Source organism: Panthera uncia, chromosome B4 (genome assembly GCF_023721935.1).
Source record: "Panthera uncia isolate 11264 chromosome B4, Puncia_PCG_1.0, whole genome shotgun sequence".
In the NCBI taxonomy this organism is placed as follows: domain Eukaryota; kingdom Metazoa; phylum Chordata; class Mammalia; order Carnivora; family Felidae; genus Panthera; species Panthera uncia.
Genome location: NC_064809.1, coordinates 50,819,496 through 50,838,010, shown reverse-complemented (window position 1 = coordinate 50,838,010; position 18,515 = coordinate 50,819,496). Strand labels below are relative to the sequence as shown.

The following is an 18,515-nucleotide window of genomic DNA, read 5'->3' as shown; positions in this document are numbered from 1 at the left end:
TGGTTACAGCTACTCCCTGTTGTTCATAAAGGCCACGAAGGTTTGCTGGCTTCCTGACCTGAGACGTCTTCCAGGTCACTTGATAGCAGCTGTCTTTAACCCGCTGCAGGCAGGTATTATTCAAACTCCTCTTGTTAATACATATATTTTAAAAGTATTTCATTCCTTCTCCTGATTCCTAAAGTTGTGTAAAATTTTACACATGCTCTCATCTCACACTTACTGGTTCCCCCTTTGAATTTCCTTCAGTTCAATCAAGTTTTCATGACATACTGTCATTTTTTTTTAAGACTTTAATAAGCAACAGCTGGTTCTCTGTTTCATTGCTATGCACAAACTTAATTTATAAACCTCAACATTATTCTCTCCTTAGTTTTCTCCTTGGATTATTCACATCGACACCACCTAGCTGCAGTCTGTATTTAGTACCATTACCTATAACCTTGGAAAGCTTGTGCTACTCAACCTAGCCCCTGAGACAGCAATCACTGCAAATAAAAAAGTTACACATACCATATTTCTGATATTTTATTTATAGGTGTCAGATTGCAGTCATTTTCATTTATGTATTTGGGGTTTTGTCTGTTTGAAGACAAAATGCTTCTGATATTTTATTTCCTTTCCATACTTCTGAATGACTTTAGTGGAGATGCGAAGTGACACTGATTCACTACCACATGAGCACTGGAAATTTGGTGAGGAGGAGAGGAGAGTCTAGTCAATGCCACTTCATCATGCCATGAACAAATGGAGTACTAAAATTAGATTAAAAGTATATTCCAACTTCTATTATTAATTATGAGCAAAACCACAAAACACTTGGACATTTACTTTCTTAAAATTACTTTGTTACACAGAAATTTTGTCATTTAAGTTTCCAAATATAAAAACTTTGCAAGAAACTGAAGCTTTTCCCTTTGGGGAAAGATCAACCTATAAGAATAAACACAATCAAAACATTAAAAATGTCAAAACTATTTCTCTCACTGGCAATAACAACAGAAAGTAAGTAACAGCTTGCATGGGGAAAAACAAATCTGCTTCACAGTTCAAACTTCACAAATGTAAAGAAAAAGTGCCCTCATCTGGCCAAACAAAAAACTTAACATTCTAGACGTACATACTAAAACTCTTGCTCGAGCATAATTTTCAAGGCTTTAATTGGTATAGAAATAAATCTGAAGGTTTAAAAAAATAAGCAGCAAATCCAACAGTATAACCTTTTTTGCTGTCTTCTACAAATGTAACTATTTGCTATTTAACTATTTAACAATAAAATATAAAGCAAATTATACAATACATAGTCTCTTCCCAACCAGATATATTAGAAATATAGTAGGAAGAGCATACATTGCTACTGGTCCCCTTACTTGTAAACCATTAACTATAAAATGGCATAAATAACCACATAGCCTAATGACAAGGGTGATTTATGAATATCATATGCTATTATCTGGAAAAAATCTCTTGGTAAAACTTTCAAGAATTTTTCTTCCTGAGTACTTTTAAAAATGAATGTGCCATTTAAAATTAAATATTGGTAAATCACTTATATTCTCAGCTGACATCTCTGCCAAACAGACCCAGTAGAGCCCTGACTGGAAATAAAATTTTCAGCAGTGCTGTGACACTAATATTACAATTGAAGTGCGAGGGATGAGTAATCCTACCATTAACAGTAATGATGATGAGGCAATACTAATATTAGAAATCACTCAAAAGTTCACTATTTGCCAGGCCCTGTAGGAGGTAGGCAGAATGCCCCCCCGCCTCCAAGAAGTCCGTGTCCTAATCCCCAGAACCTGTGATTACGTTACCTTACTACCTCACACGGCAAAAGGGACTCTGCAGATGTGGTTGAAATGGGGGAGGTAAGGCAGACTGTTCTGCATTATCTGGGTGGCCTGATGTAATCGCAAGGGTCCTTATAAAAGTGGAAGAGGGAGGCAGGAGAGTCAGGGGGAGGTGTAACCATGGAAAAAGGGATGGTGATGCAACATTGCTGGCTTTAAAGATGGAGAAAGGAGATCATGAACCAAGAATATGAACAGCCTCTAGAAGCGCAAAAGCATGCAAATAGATTCTACCCTACGAGCCTCTGGAAAGGGACAGCCCTGCCAACACCTTAACTTTGGCCCAGTGAGTCCTGGGTCGGACGCTTGACCTACAGAACTGCCAGGTAACGAAACTGTGTCGTAAGCCACAAAGTTACGGTAACTTAACAGCTAATACATGGCGCTAAACTCAGTTACTCCTCATACAGCGAGACAGATACTACTGGACTTGGGCATACCCATCTGCCATCAGTGTCACGCAAGGATGATGCCCACCTCTTAGATCACTGCCTTCAACCTGTAAACATGACACCATTGCTCTTTGGTACTGAAAGTGTTCCGTTCATTTCTCCTACCCTCGCACCCAATGAGATCTTCCAGTTACTGCTGTTTCAAACTACCCCATCATTCTCCTTGTTCAACCAATCTTTGGATCATTGTATCTTTTATGTATTTTCTACTTTCCACATCCACTGGGCCATGCTGAAGTAGGACAAATCACTTGAATAAAAACATTCTAACTCACTCCCTATTATCAGTTCCAGTCATGTAATGTCCCACTTGAAGGCTTTCAATAGCTTTCCAGTATATAATCAAGTAAAACCGAAGTTCTTTTAGGAGTCTGACTTCAGGAATCCTTTCGGGATTTCAAAAGGATCCCATCTTATCTTTCCATCTTCTTCTACTGCTTCCCACATACTATAAGATACATCCAAATATAGTCTGCAGGCCCATATTTTGGCTCTCACTTCCACATCCTTTGTTGTGTTGTGATGTTTATCCAGAATGTTTGTCTATAGCACACCAGCCACAAAGCCCTATAGCATTTTGCTTATACCGCTCATTAGTCCCTACCTTGTCCAGCCCCATTTGGCTTCAGACACTAACAACCCAGTTAGGCTAAAGGAAGTGGTATACCCTTGTTATCTCTTAGGCTAGACATCCTGGGTCCTAATCCAAGCACCACCACTTTCTAGCTTTGTGATCTGGGCCATTTATTTCACGTCACTGGTCTAGGTTTCTTTACCTGGAAAATGTAAAAAATAATAGTACCCCCCTCATATGGTCATTTCAAGAATTGAATAGATAACTACCTGTAGCTGGCATATAGATGTTTAATTTTTACTACAGTTCCCCTAGAGAAGTACCTTCTTCCTTCAATCTTAGTCTACTTGGCTGGTATACACATGATGTATCTAATCGTCACCTTCCCTTCTCCCAGAAGGCTGGATCTTGTGATCTGCCCCACAGTGTCCAGCCTCTACTTCCACGAGACAGATCACAATTCCCAATCCCCAGTACTACAGTACGGAAATCAGCATGAATCAGTACCTCCTTTCACCACCTTTCCCCTTTTCCCTCTTGACCAATCCCCCATTCCCAGATCAGACACTTACATTATTTTCTTAAGCACAGGTTTACTCTATCAGTTTAGCTACTGTGACTTTAATAGCTGGCTGCCTTAGCTCCGTAGATGAGTTAGTCCTTGCAGCACTGGCTTCTCCAGCAAACCTCTTTTCCTATTATTGCATCAATGAAAAAGGTCAACCTGCTGTTATTGTTGTTATTGGTATATGTCTTACTCACCTATACAATTAGAGGTTTCTTGAGAGCAAAGACTATGGAATAATAATCTTTGAATTTCCCAGACCTAAACACATTTTTATTTTTGATTAAGCTGACAGATGAAATGAGTCACATGTGACTCACAGTTGAGTACCAATCAGCAAAAATAGCTTTCTGTTTACCACCCATTCCCCAACCACTGGTACTAAAATACAAACACTCACAAATTTATCCTTGCCTAGAATTACGAGTTTTATTTTTTATTATTATTTAAAAGTTTAAAATGTTTTTATTTGAGAGAGAGAGAGAGAGAGAGAGAGAGAACGAGAGCATGTGAACAGGGAAGAGGGGCAGAGGGGGAGTGAGAATCTCAAGCCCAATGCAAGGCTCAATCCCACGACCCTGGGATCATGACCTGAGCCGAAATCAAGGGTCAGACACCTAACCAACTGAGCCACCCAAATGAGTTCTTAAGTGACTGATACCACTATAGTTTCCTCAGGTTTTCGTGACATATCTTTACATTACCTTACCTTAGTTATTTTAATGTACTAAAGTGTGTTCCATACAAAGCTTTTTGAAATTATTTAAAAATACTGTAATAATAATCAATATAGGCACATTAGTGCTTTTCAGTAACACTTATTATACTTAGTATACCATAAGCTTTCAGAGCCTATACTTCAATACTATGAAATTATGCTGCATTCAACAAGAGACTTCAAATATTTTTTAAAAATAACAGATACTGTTGTTCTGCTTCATTTATTCACATGCTTCTCCTTTAATCTGAGCTTAGTGCTAAATTTAACTTGCTTGATACTCTAAGTCAAGTTCAAGTGTAACTCATGCCAATATCGGTCTGTGGCTATTAAATATTCTATCATCCTTACAATAAAATAAAATAAAATCTCAAAAAAATATTCTATCATCTTCTATTTTCTTATGTTTACTTCAGGCCATCTCAAGTAAATAACAAAATTTTCTTACAGGGAGGTGCTCATTTTAATCTGACATTTTCCAAAGTATTAAAGAAGTAAAATTGATCTGTTTCTTTTTACGGTTACTACAAGACACCTACAAGATTTAACTCTCTGCCTTTCCATGTGAAATATACAAAACTTTACAAAACAGTGTGGTTCAGAACCCTGACTGTACGCTATAAATCTGTGGAGATATTTAAAAATAGATCCCCCGGTCCCAAGCTAGCAGGCTCTGATTTGGTTAATCTCTGGTAAGCCCAAGTTTGAATGTTGTTGCTGATGATTTTAGAGGACCCACAGTGAATAAGAAGCACAGCCCAAGGAATCCTTCCTTCCCTAAGAGAAAACGTTGTATGTCAAAGATCTATGTAAGACATATGTAGGTACAGATTTAAAATATGTATGTGTCATCTATAATCAGTCACCTAATTGAAATAACTTACATAACCAACATATTAAGTTTTTTTTCTTAATTTGAGAGAAAGGGGTGGGGGAGAGAGGTAGAAGGGGAGACGGGGAGAGAGAGGGGGGCAGAGAGAGACAGAGAGAGAGGGGGGGAGAGGGAGGATGAGAATCTCAAACAGGCTCCACGTTCAGCACTGAGCCAGATGCAGGAGTTGATCCCACAATGCTTGGATCACAACCAGAGCCGAAATCAAGAGTCAGATGCTCCACTGACTGAGCCACCCAGGCACCCCACTAACATATTTTAAATCATCATTGTACTGCCTAGGTCTTTGAAAATATAATTGCAATAATCACTGTAAATTTTTTTCTCCCAAACGATCAGTCCTTATCTTGGTGATTTTCTAAAATAATCTTTCAGGTATAAATTTTTTTGTACATCAAAATAACAGAGTATATTCTAAATACCTTTAATCCTCAGTATCTGACCAAATCATTCCCTATCCGCTTGCTATCAATTTAAAGTTCACTTTCTGGATTAGTTTACAAAACAAATCCCCCTGTGTTTCATTATTATTTTTTGCATGTGGAGCACCCCAGATTTAATGCCTTAGCCCTGAGAATAACTCCCCCCTCTTGGGCTGATGGAGGAGTTTTCTGCTGGGCCTGCAAAACAGTCTTGAGAATGAAAATGCCCTTGATGACTGTCAAATGACCTAGTCTTTCAGAGTAAAATTTAAATCCCAATGGTGATTTAAAGTCTATATTCAGCTGTTAAGCTCTTTTGGACTCAAACAGCAGACACACATAATAAATCTCAGAGCTGACAGTTTGAGATTTGCTTACTACCTTTGGCACTTCTAAGCTCTAGAAAAAAAAAAAAAAATTCATCGGCATAACTGTACTCTGATACAAAGCCTAAAACCAAGTATAACATCAACTAGATGGGGGAAGAAGGAGGCTGAGAGACTTTTGCTTAAATACATGCCATGTTTTCATATAAATTTTTCAAGTACATTCTACCTCATTTGAATTATATTTTTCTGTATCTCCTGCAAAAAAAAAAAAATATATATATATATATATATATATATATATATACATATATATACACACTATTTTTTTCCAAATAAGAGGCTGAATTTCAACACCCCTGAAATTAACTTGCCTGTTACTACTTCAACAGGCCCATCCCTCCCCCATACACCAGGGAAAAACCTATATCCTGAAAAATCTATATTTAACTAACCCTTCATTCATTTGCAATGCCAATTGTTTTCCAGATTCCCATCCAGTCTTTAGCAGATGCATAAAGTTATAAAATCATGATCACAGCTGTGTATCAGAATTGTTTCTTCTGTTTCAATATAAATATTGTTAAGAAGAGGCCTTTAATAATAACGCAGGATATAAAAAAAAGAAAGGCATTCAAGAACAATTATACAAAACAGTCAATTTCATATCTTAAAAAATTTTATCCAAAAAACTGATTTCCCAGTGCCAAGGAATTAAATGTCTTCCTTTTAAAATGCAGTGTAATCATCAGAGTCCTAAAAATCTCTGAAGGAGGCAATATGTGCCTGTAATTAAAAATTTCCCTCCTCCTAAGTATTTGGTTTCTATTCCAAGTAAGATATGTAAGATATATGCAGATTTCTAGATTTCAACTAGATTAACATGTACCACCACCAACCACTATAAATAATTTTTCCTTTTTTAAAAAAGTCATTAATTTTAGCCCATTTTAGCCCATACCTCCTCCATAAAGATGAAGAAACTAACAACCAGTTGGGCAGATGCCATGTGATTCTGCAGTGCAAGGGAGGAGTTAGTTACCACCTTCTGCACTGGATGGGGCTACATCAACCCCAGATCCCTCTATCTCTCCAAAGAGAAGTGAGCAGTCTCCAAAAGCTACTGATTATTACCATACCACCTTTGTACAACATCATCACAATTTACTTCATTACATGGACTTTGTAACTTCAATCATGAAAATTAAGAATAAAATTAACTACCCACTTGGAGAATGTGCTTAAGCATTCTACTACATGTCACGCTTCACAGAAACCACACTGTCGCAGTCTGTTTCTCCAGGTCCGGATTTCCTTGTTTTTCTATAAATTGAGTATGCTGGCCTAGTGTTAAATAATCCCCAAATATGTTACTGTCTTCTACTAATGATGGGATCAGTTTGACGTTTCAGCTATTTCTGCTGCACTGACTTGGGAATAATGACTTCTGAACAAAATGTAACAACTGAAAATCGAACCAATTTCTGTTACACTTTTATAAATACCAGGTTTGCTAGCAGTGCTTCCTCAAGTCTCTTCATGTCACAGGCACATAAAGTAAATGATAATACTTGGGCAGCACACTGGAGGCTGCCAGAGGTGGATGTAGGGGAGTTCAATGGCTCCTGAAACCTCATCATGGCTGTGTGCCATAGCTGTGCTAGAGTAGGAGGTGATGACACAATCACAGACTCAACTGCTGTAATAAATGACATGCTCACTTTCAAACAGAGCCTGTATTTCCAGGGTTAACTCACAAAGCTATGCAATTACTCACACACAAACAGATCACCAGCACTGGCTAACTCACTGAAAATTAACAATGGCAGCAAAATATTCCAAGCACTGGAAAGAGAAATCAAGCATTCTCTTCCTGAGAAACATCATGGAGCTCTGAGTGTATTGATTAGCCAGAGTGGGAGATGAAGGGCCTGGGTACTGGGATTTCAAAACAAAGCTGATCTACAGGACAAGTGTCTAATTCCCCTCACCCATAGTTTCCTTTTCTATCAAATAGAGCCAGGATCATCTTCCTTATTGGGTTTCTCTGAGGATTAGAGATAAGAAACTTGGTTTCTACCAAGCATATCTGGTACTCAAAATACACTCAAAAAGCATTACTGTAGCCACTGGTACTATTTTGTGTGCTTTATCATTTACTTAACTATAACTTATGTATCTTTTTACAAGTACCTTCCCAGTATCTGTGTTCCATATTTTTAAAGGCCACATAATATTCTACCTTGTAATCTCATGGTTTAGTCAACACGAGTCAACTGCTGGAGATTTGTATTACAATCATTTTCTACTAATATGAAAACTTTTTATTTCCTTAGCATCTAGATCCAGAAATGGAACTACAGAGTCAAAGAATATGATTATCTTTATGGCTTTTGGTAAACATATTTCTTAGAGATCTATCTTCCTAAATGAAGACTTGGGTGTAGAGTTTGAGTTGGGTTGAATCTGATTGATTTTGAAAATCTGCTAGTTCTAGCTCAATCACTTTAACTAAATCTTAGAACTAACCATGCTTTTTTAAAAGAGAAATTAAATTATAAAGAAATCAAGAGCAAGCTTTTCAAAATTACTTAAAAATAAGAGACGATTTCCTCAGTTACAAAGCAAAATCATTTTAACAATGAACACACTTACTGTTTTAAAACTTTTAAACAAAAACAACATATATACAACATAGACTGTGTATATATCTTTCTTCACAAAATACAGACAGATTTAAAGTGAAAATGAAAGCCTCCTCTGCTCCATCCTTGATATTTCTTACCAAAACTCAATAAAATCCAAGTCATTAACATTTTCATTTGTATCCTACTAGAATCTCTACACAGAAAAAGCTTAAATATGTAGATCTTTATTAGTACAAAACTGTAAAACTTGATTTTTTTCCCTCTTAGTAAACCTTGATTTCAACACATTCAGATCTACTGCTACATATATTTTTTATTGCTCTATAATTTAGATAACTAGTTCATTATTAAATGATACTTGAGCGATTATCAGTTTTCACTGGGTTTTTTATGTGTGCGTATAAAACAAAACTTCAACAAGTTGTACATACATCACTATAATATAGATGAAAATTCAACCTCATATTAATTAATACTATGATATTTGTAGGACAAGGTTGCAGTTATAGACCTGATGAGACAAAAGGGTATGAGCATTTTATATTTCACTATTTTCACCACGTTACATTCTTATCAGTAGTAAAAGAGAGTAACTATTTCCCTCTACCTTCACTAGTGGGAGGTATTACCACACTTGAAACTTTGCCAAGCCCCTAAGCAAATAAGAGATCTCATTCTAGCTGGCTTTTTTGCTTTTAAGTGTCTTTCTGTATTTCCTTTAGTGTGAGCTGACTTTCCTTGTTCCCATCTTTTATTCATTTTCTACTAGCTTGCTCATTATTTTCTTCCTGGGAATCGTATGTTTTTATTTAATTAACTTAGTTAAAATTTTTGAGTTTCATTCATATTTGATCTAAAATGTTAACTTGAGGGGCACCTGGGTGGCTCAGTTGGTTAAGCGTCTGACTCTTGATTTTTGGCTCAGGTCACGATCTCAAGGTTTGTGGGTTTGAGCCCTGCCTCAGGCTCTGCCCTTCCAGAACAGAGCCTGCTTGGGATTCTGTCTCCCCCTTTCCCTACCTCTTCCTCTCCCCCACTCGCTCTCTGTCTCTCTCTCTCAAAATAAACATTTTTTTAAAAATAAAGTTTCACTTAAAAAAAAAATAATGATACAATGTAACCTTAAAAGCAATTAGGGAGTTTGACATTGACCTCATCAATATACTCTGTGTCTATAATCCTGGCACATCTTTTCCATTATTCTTTAATTTTTTTTCACACCCTTTGCTTTTATGTTTTTCCTTAAATTTTTAAATTTGAGGATAGTTGACATGATGTTACATTAGTTTCAGGTGTACAACACAGGGATTCAACATCTCTATACATTATGATATGCTCACCTCAAGTGTAGCTACCATCTGTCAACATATAACACTATTAAAATATCATTGACTATAGGGCATCAAATATTTTAAAATATTTCTAATATTCAACATTATGCAATAAAAGTTACAAAAATAAATCTGAAACCTGGCTGTAGTTTCCTTGTTATCTGAATCACTTATGAATACTTTCTTGTCCAGTGGAGATGAATGCATGTATATTTGTTTTTATATTAAGCATAAATCTATTGTAAACATCAATAGATATGGAAGGAGCAAACAAGAATATAGCATCATGCAGGTAAAAGGTTAAGAGGCCAGGGTCATCTAATTCTGGTCTCAACTCTGCCACAATAAGCTGAATGATCCATCAAAATATTAGCCCTTCAATCGATAAGATGAAAAAGTTGGGCAAAATGATCCCTAAGATTGCTTCCTGGCATAAATCCTATGAGTCTAAGAGGTTTCAACATTTTTCTTAGCACTTTGAAGAACTTACAGTAGGACGTAATGAAATAACTTGATTATTATACTGTAAAAATATAAATGATAAATATAATCAAAGAGTCTATTTTTTAAAAATAAAACTAAACAATAATATAACAAGATTATCAACATGGTAATATCCAGGTTTCTGAAGACATTTGATTTTCTAAGTCCTCAATATAGGAATAAAATACAAACCTACTTAAGGGCCCACTGCTATTAAAAGCTTCTTTTTGTTGGAATAATATCATGCCACTTATTGGCATTTATGCTATATTAATTTTTCAACTCTTGCTTTATTTGATTATTTTTTATTTATTTATTTATTTATTTATTTTTTTAATTTTATTTTATTTTTTTTTATTTTTGGGACAGAGAGAGACAGAGCATGAACGGGGGAGGGGCAGAGAGAGAGGGAGACACAGAATCGGAAACAGGCTCCAGGCTCTGAGCCGTCAGCCCAGAGCCTGACGCGGGGCTCGAACTCACGGACCGCGAGATCGTGACCTGGCTGAAGTCGGACGCTTAACCGACTGCGCCACCCAGGCGCCCCTATTTGATTATTTTTTAAATGTTTTATTTATTTTTGAGAGCAAGAGAGACAGAGCATGAGCAGGGGAGGGGCAGAGAGAGAAGGAGACACAGAATCCGAAGCAGACTCCAGGCTCTGAGCTGTCAGCATAGAGTCTGACATGGGGCTCGAACTCATGGACTGCAAGATCGTGGCCTGAACTGAAGTCAGATGCTTAACTGACTGAGCCACCCAAGGGGCCCCTATTTATTTTTTAAAGTTTATTTATTTTGAGAGAGGGAGGGAAGAGGAGAGAAAGAAAGAGAACCAGTGGAGGAGGGGCAAAGAAAGAGATGGGGACAGAGGATTCAAAGCAGGCTCATGCTGACAGCAGTGAGCCCAATGCAGGCTCAAACTCACAAACTGTGAGATCATGATCTGGGACGAAGTCAGTCGCTTAATCGACTGAGCCACACAGGTTTCCCTCAACTCTTGCTTTAAATGAGATATATCTGTAAATCAAATTAGACTTGTATTCAAGTTTACATCCCTGAGCTCCCACCCATAAAGTCAGCTGAGATTTCTGATCAAGCCTTCGTGTTTATATTCAAGAAATTATAAAACCAAGTCACCTTTCTACCATTTGAAGAATTATTTCAGGGCCATGATGCCTACGCTTATTCATTTTATACTTTTAAAACCGTGTTTAAGAAAAAACTGTCTCAAACACAAATTTTATGTAGGCGAAAAATCATTGCTATAGCAACAGTAGCTTTAGTTTATGAGAACTGAAAGGTGAAAAATTCACATTTCCAACACTTAAAACTTAACTATTTGATTTTTGATGGCTGATGGCACAGGGTGGTAGCTCCTGACCTTTCAGCACTACTATCATTAACTGGATCCCAATGAGACTTGGCCAAACTCAAAGCCTTAAAAGATAAAACACGATGCTTTCTTTAATGATAAGATTAATTAATATAATTCAAACATTTATTATTTAGACCATCCCCCAGGCTGTCCTGCTCTTCTGCCTCCCTGTGTTCCAGGGAACCAAAGGAGTTACTGGGACAGTAACAGCCTCAAATGGTGAGTGATTTGCATATCTCTGAGGTCTTCCAGCTAAAAGAACAACAACAACAACAACAACAACAAAAAAACACCACTAGCATCATGCCATTGCACTGGTCCCAGCTAGAACTGGCATCTCCAAACTTAACTGTGGCTGGTTCCAAGTATGCAACATGATCATTTCCTTACTATTCTGATGGGCACAGGTTAAAAACTAGCAACAAAAAGAAACTAAAACAGTATTTTTCCATAAACAGATGGCAAAATTTGTGAGTATATGTATACAAGAAAAGGAAATGAGGATCAATTTTGAAATACTTTTTCCCATTTTAATGCCTAGCTGCAAAACATACCCCTGGCACAAGGGGAATGATCACCACTAATAACTTAACCCAACAGCACATGACCCACTGAATATGGTAGAGTTATACAATGTTCATATAAGTCTGTAATAATATATTCCTGATTCCGCGCTTTACCAGCCATGTGACTATGGCCAATTTATCTAAGCCTCAGATCTCTCATCTGAAAATATGTTTTTTTTTTTAAATTTTCTTTTTTTAACCTTTATTTTTGAGACAGACAGATCATGAGCGGGAGAGGGGCAGAGAGAGAGGGAGACACAGGATCCGAAGCAGGATCCAGGCTCCGAGCTGTAAGCACAGAGCCTGACACGGGGCTCGAACCCACAAACCGTGAGATCATGACCTGAGCCAAAGTCGGATGCTTAATCGACTAAGCCACCCAGGTGCCCTTGAAAATATGCTATCTTATAGTTTGTTACACAGATCAAATAAGTTAATATATGTAAAGCATGGAGAACTGTCAGTGGCACATGGTTAAACACTTAATAAAGGGAATAGTTACCTTCATTGTTCAGTTTTGAGTCATTCTAATAGGGATGCAGTGGTACCTAACTGTGGTTTTAATTTGCACCTCTCTCAAGGCTATTGATGACTATTGAGTATCTTTTCATGTATTTATTTTTTAATGTTTTATTTATTTTTGAGACAGAGCATGAACGGGGGAGGGTCAGAGAGAGAGGGAGACACAGAATCTGAAGCAGGCTCCAGGCTCTGAGCTGTCAGCACAGAGCCCGATGCAGGGCTCGAACTCACGGACCCTGAGATCATGACCTGAGCCCAAGTCGGACGCTTAACCGGTTAGACTGAGCCACCCAGGCGCCCCTTCATGTAATTATTTTTAATCTGCATATCTTCTCTCTTGATGAAGTGACTTTTCAAATCTTCAGCCCACCGGATGGTTTGTCTTCATATTGTTGAGTTTCAAGAGTACTTTATGTTATTTGGATATAATTTATTTGTCAGATAAATGATTTGCAAATATTTTCTCCTATTCAGTTGCTTTTCTTTCTGTAACAGTTTTTCACACAGCAAAAAGTTTTTAACTTGCATCAAGTTGAATTTATTACTTTTTTTTCTTTTTGCAGATTATGCTTTTGGTGTCATCTCTAAGAAATTTCTGCCTAACTCAAGATCACAAAGAGTATCTCCTATGTTTCCTTCTAGAAGATTTATAGCTTTAAATTTAGGTGTATGATCCATTTTGAGTTTTTGGTTTTGTTTTCTTTTTTTTTTTTTTTAATTTTTTTTTTTAACGTTTATTTATTTTTGAGACAGGGAGAGACAGAGCATGAACGGGGGAGGGGCAGAGAGAGAGGGAGACACAGAATCGGAAGCAGGCTCCAGGCTCTGAGCCATCAGCCCAGAGCCCGACGCGGGGCTCGAACTCGCGGACCGTGAGATCGTGACCTGAGCTGAAGTCGGACGCTTTAACCAACTGAGCCACCCAGGCGCCCCTGTTTTTGTTTTCTTAAAGTAAGCTCCACAGCAACGCAGGGCTTGAACTCATAACCCCAAGATCAAGAGCTGCATGTTCCACTGAGTGAGCCACCAAGGTGCCCCTTTAGTAGATCCTTTTGTTGTTGTTGTTGTTTTTAAGATTTTTTTTTTTTTTAAAGTAATCACTATACCCAATTTGGGGCTCAAACTCGCAACCCAAAGATCAAGATTGCATGCTCCACCGACTGAACCAGTCAGGTGCCCTGAGTTTTGAGTTTTATGTAAAGTACAAAATGGGCCAAAGTTCTCTCTTTCTTCCATGGGAATGTCCAACTGTCCCAGAAGTATTTGTAAAAAAGACTAACCCTCTCTCCATTTCAATACCTTTTCACCTATGTGCTGAAAACAATGACCTACCGTGTATGGTATGGGCCTATTTCTAGATTCTGTTTTGTCACAATCCCCATCCTCCCCAACCCCAGCCCGACTATCCTTTCTCTGATGCCACAACGTCTTGATTACTGTGGCTTTCGGTGAACCTTCAAATCAGGCAGTATGAGCGTTCCTACTTTGTTCTTCTTTTTAAAATACTCTGGCTACTCTGTAAATAAACATATAAATATAAATTCACATAAATTTTAGAAGAGCTAACCAGGCCTTCTTAAGCAGGGCAAATTTATACTTATAAGCAGCTATTCTTACAGGGTGTTGTTGGAACTCATAGCTAATACAGTGTCTCTTCATCATTACATTAAAAGAAATGCTAAAATCTTCCCAGAGGTAGATGAAGGAGCTGATGATCTCCATGTTTCCCAAATTGTGACAGAATTTAAATACTCATTCCCTAAACTGATTTCTTCTTAATCTCAGTCTTTTCAGATATAATGATGTCACAGGCCTCAGCTATAAGTAAAGCTGTTTTTCTGCGGCATGTCCCCCATAAGTCAAGCCAGGCTGATTGGGGGTTCTCTCTGGCGTGGGGGAAGGGAAAGCTAGGAAAAACATCTCTATCTCTATTCTAGTTGCTAGTCTCATTTTACGTCTCAAATTGCCGAAAAATTTTCACTTGATTAAGATTTTATGAGCTTCTTGCAACTGCCTTGTTAGCCAAAAGCCAAAGACATCCATCAGAAAGCAACAATAGTAACAGACTCCTAACTATGTAAACAAGGGTTTTACAACTGTGGTTTTGTAAAGTGTATGGGCTGGGCACAGTCATCCTCCCCAGTAATTCAACTACCTTCCCTGCTCATTTTAAACTGTAGTATGTAAGGAAAGACAACCAAGTTTACAAACATTATGTAGACTCCAGAAAAAAGGGATGATAAATTACTTATAAAATCATTACAGGGAGATTTTAATTATATTTTGTGCAGAAAGTTACTGATCTGCATTAACTGGGTTTAAAAGCCCAACAACAAAACCCTATAGATAATCAGAGCCACAGATGTTGCCCCTTCCCTTTAGTTTGTTTACTGGAGGAAAAGGCTCTGTAAACACACACAACTGAAAATCAAAAAACACAAAAGAAAACCATTAAATTACTCATTTAGTAGCTTTAAGGCCAAGTTTTAAATTAACCCCTATAAATACAAAATATGCCACCTCTGCTGGTCAGAATGGCTAGCCATCTTCCCATATTCCACTTCAGAGGTTAAGAACAAACCTTAACAGTGATAATTCAATTTCTGGCCTGATGTTCCCACAATTTAATTAAGCTAAAGCCAACGACAAAGGGAAAAATGCTGTCATTAGAATCTTCCAATTTGCTACCTGACAAGTCTCTTTCATACAAGTAAAAGGGTTTTTTTGGTTTTTTAAAAATTATTTATTTTGAGAGAGCGGGGGAAGGGCAGAGAGAGAGAGAGAGAGAGAGAGAGAGCAAGAGAGAATCCCAAGCAGGCTCCATACTCAGCACAGAGCCTGATGCGGAGCTCGATCCCACGACCATGAGATCACGACCTGAGCTAAAAACAAGAATCTGATGCTTAACGGACTGAGTTATCCAGGTGCCTCTAAAAGTTTTTATGTCACTCATTCCTAAGCTTTCAACTCTTATTATTTAGAAACAAAATACTTACAGAAACTTCAATACCCAAGTAGAGGTATAGTACTGGGTTTATTTTTTTAATTTAAGGAAGAAAAAAAGAAACATTCCGGATTAGCCAGACACAAAAGAGGTTTTTTTTGATCACAGAGCAAAGATCGCACACTTCACTTTTAACAATAAATGAAAAGAGGCAAGAGCGGGAGTTCACAACACTGAGAGCAGGGTTTCTATTTGATCTTATTTCATAGTATTTTAATGCAGACTTGATACATAGGCTACACTCTAAAATGGTTCACTCAGGACTAGAGGTTGCTAGGGAGCTCTACAACAGACAGAACACACATAATTATAAATTCCTTTACATATTCCTTTTTCTTTACGTATAATGCTTAATATTCATTTCTTACCTCACACCACTGAGTGAGGAATGAGAAGATTATAACAGAAACAATTTACAAAAAGGAGCAGACTTTTGTGAGGAATGCTGAAAATGGCATATGCTATCCATGTGCAGGGACAAAGGGTAAATGGAAAATCTCCACCTTCCTCTTAATTTTGCTGTGAACCTAACATTGTTCTAAAAAATAGTCTTTTAAATAAGAGGGGGGAGAAAGTTACACAACAGAAGAAAAAGACGTACAAGTTATCAGTAATGGCCCAGAAAGATGCTCAGTCCAAGCTTTGTCTAAAAGACTGAACCCCAGTGAAATCTTGACCCAATTTTTACCCAGGCTCTTTCTCAGGAGCCACTGGTGTCCCTGCAGGATGCAGAAGACAAGGTCTGGAAATACCTGAATTGTATCAACACTTATAATCACCAACAAACTCATTAATGAGTTCTTCAAATTACATCCTTCTTGTATTTACAAATTTTGTTTCACACTTTAATGTTTATGAAATTGGGTTCGTCTTAGATTCAATGTGTGCATTTTATGTCCTAGTTTATCTGTTTGTTTTTCCCAACAAAAGTCTATATTCAAACCACTGGCACATCTTTCAAAGAGTCTCAGAAGACAATATGAAACTCAAGTCTACCACTGCTGGTCAGAGAAAGCCACGCAGCACTGACATACACATCATTGCTACCTGAATGGGTAAAGGCCAGAAAACGCTGGAGGCCCTCCCAGGACCGGGCAGAGAGGGAAGGCTCCGACTCCCTTCAATGTAATATCAGCAGAAACCAAGCAGGGAAGTGACACTAACTTCATTCATCTGTGGTGGCTTTAGTTTACAACCATCCTTTTTTTTTTTTTTTATACTTGATAATCTTTAAATAGATCTTTACTGAGGTCCAAAGATAAAACAATTGATTTAAGTCAGCCTCCTGGGTCTAAACTAGCTGTACAACATTAGCAAAGCTGCTAAACCATTACTGATAATTCTTCTTTAAGGGTAAAAACAAGAGAAAGATGACATATGCTTTCTACGACTACTACCAGAATAAAATAAATCAAACCATTTGTTTTATCTTTGATAAACTAATTAAAAAATAATGACTGCACCTTATTGTTCACATATCTACTATGTGCCAGGAACTCAATCAAAGTATATTACTTTAATCCTCTATGGCAGCTGTTAATCTCACATTACAGAAAAAGAAACAAGAAACTCAAAGAAGTTATATGGTTAGAATCAGGTCTGGGATTCAAAGTCAAGACTGGTTGATTTCAAAGATCTCTCTGCTTCACCAAGTTGCCTCAGAATACTAACTTACTACTTTACCATCATTCATTTACCTTTAACTGAGTTTCTGTTTAAAACACATTCTTGTAAGAAATCTCAATATTTGGTATTAGCCACTACTAATATATTCTTTCCCTCATTCAAAGAGCTCTTTCTTACTGATGTTACCTGTAATACAGCATTATGAAAATCAGAATGTGTCCATATGTATGGGCTTGCAGGTGTGTGTATGGGGGAAGGAGAATGCATAGGGAGATGAAGAATTTTTGGTAAATTTAATATTCAAATAACAGAAAAGATACTGGTATCAAATTTTTATTTCTCCCACCCAAAAGAAACTGTTTTGCAGCTATTTCTCTGTAAATCACTGCAATAAACTGCCTTCAACTCAGAGTCTTGTGGTTTCTACAAATGTACTTGCCACAATTGATTTGTTTCATCTATGGCATAAATAAGGTATAACTAACTCACTTTGGCTGTACAAACTCTGAATTTTATTTTGTATTAGAATAGCCCATTTACACATAAAAGAGAATATTTTTTTTTCCCCACCAACAGAATCCAAATACACGATTTTAATGAAAAGTTAAGTCTCAAAAAACTTCACATCAGCCAAGGAGAATAATGAAGAAAAATGGCAGCCAGGAGATGGTTCCTTCTGTTCATCTAAAACAGCTTATATCCTGAAACCAATCTAAAGGTTGTCTCTATTCAAAACACACAGCTTTAATGGATTGACACCGTAGTTCAAAGTAATCAAGAACTCCTTCAGTGGTTGGGTGGGGTGGAGACAAATTGAAACTTTCAACTAGAAAGAACTAGTATGAAGCAGTAGTCTCTCCATTGAAACTGTACAGTAGCCAGTTTTACACTAGAATAGTAACACAGCCTGCAGTGAAATACGGAATTAATAATGACCACAAAGAACCCATGCTACCATGGATGCTTACAGTAGATTGACAACTAGGAAAATCTCCAGCCATCCAAAGACAGAAAAGAGCCATTTCAAGAATTGTGTCATTTTCCCCAACAGTACTTAGCTTCCCTCCATAGGGAAGTTGACCCAGGAGATGAAGTTTTTCTGGGGGTTTGCAACAAAATGTAAAAAAAAAAAAAAAAAAAAAAAAAAAAAAAAAAAAA

General features: G+C 37.3%; 1 protein-coding gene across 7 annotated transcripts in view; it reads right to left on the bottom strand.

Moving 5' to 3' along the window:
• The window catches only part of PLEKHA5 (pleckstrin homology domain containing A5), a 241,300-nt gene that overhangs the window by 176,723 nt on the left and 46,062 nt on the right, over positions 1-18,515 (bottom strand). Inside the window, exon 1 of one of the 7 annotated variants that reach the window (XM_049625162.1) lies at positions 7,308-7,618. The exons of the other annotated variants lie outside the window; for them this stretch is intronic. The gene's annotated coding sequence lies outside the window, so the exon portion shown is untranslated. Of the gene's footprint in view, positions 1-7,307; positions 7,619-18,515 lie in introns of those variants that run through there. 7 annotated transcript variants of the gene reach the window in all.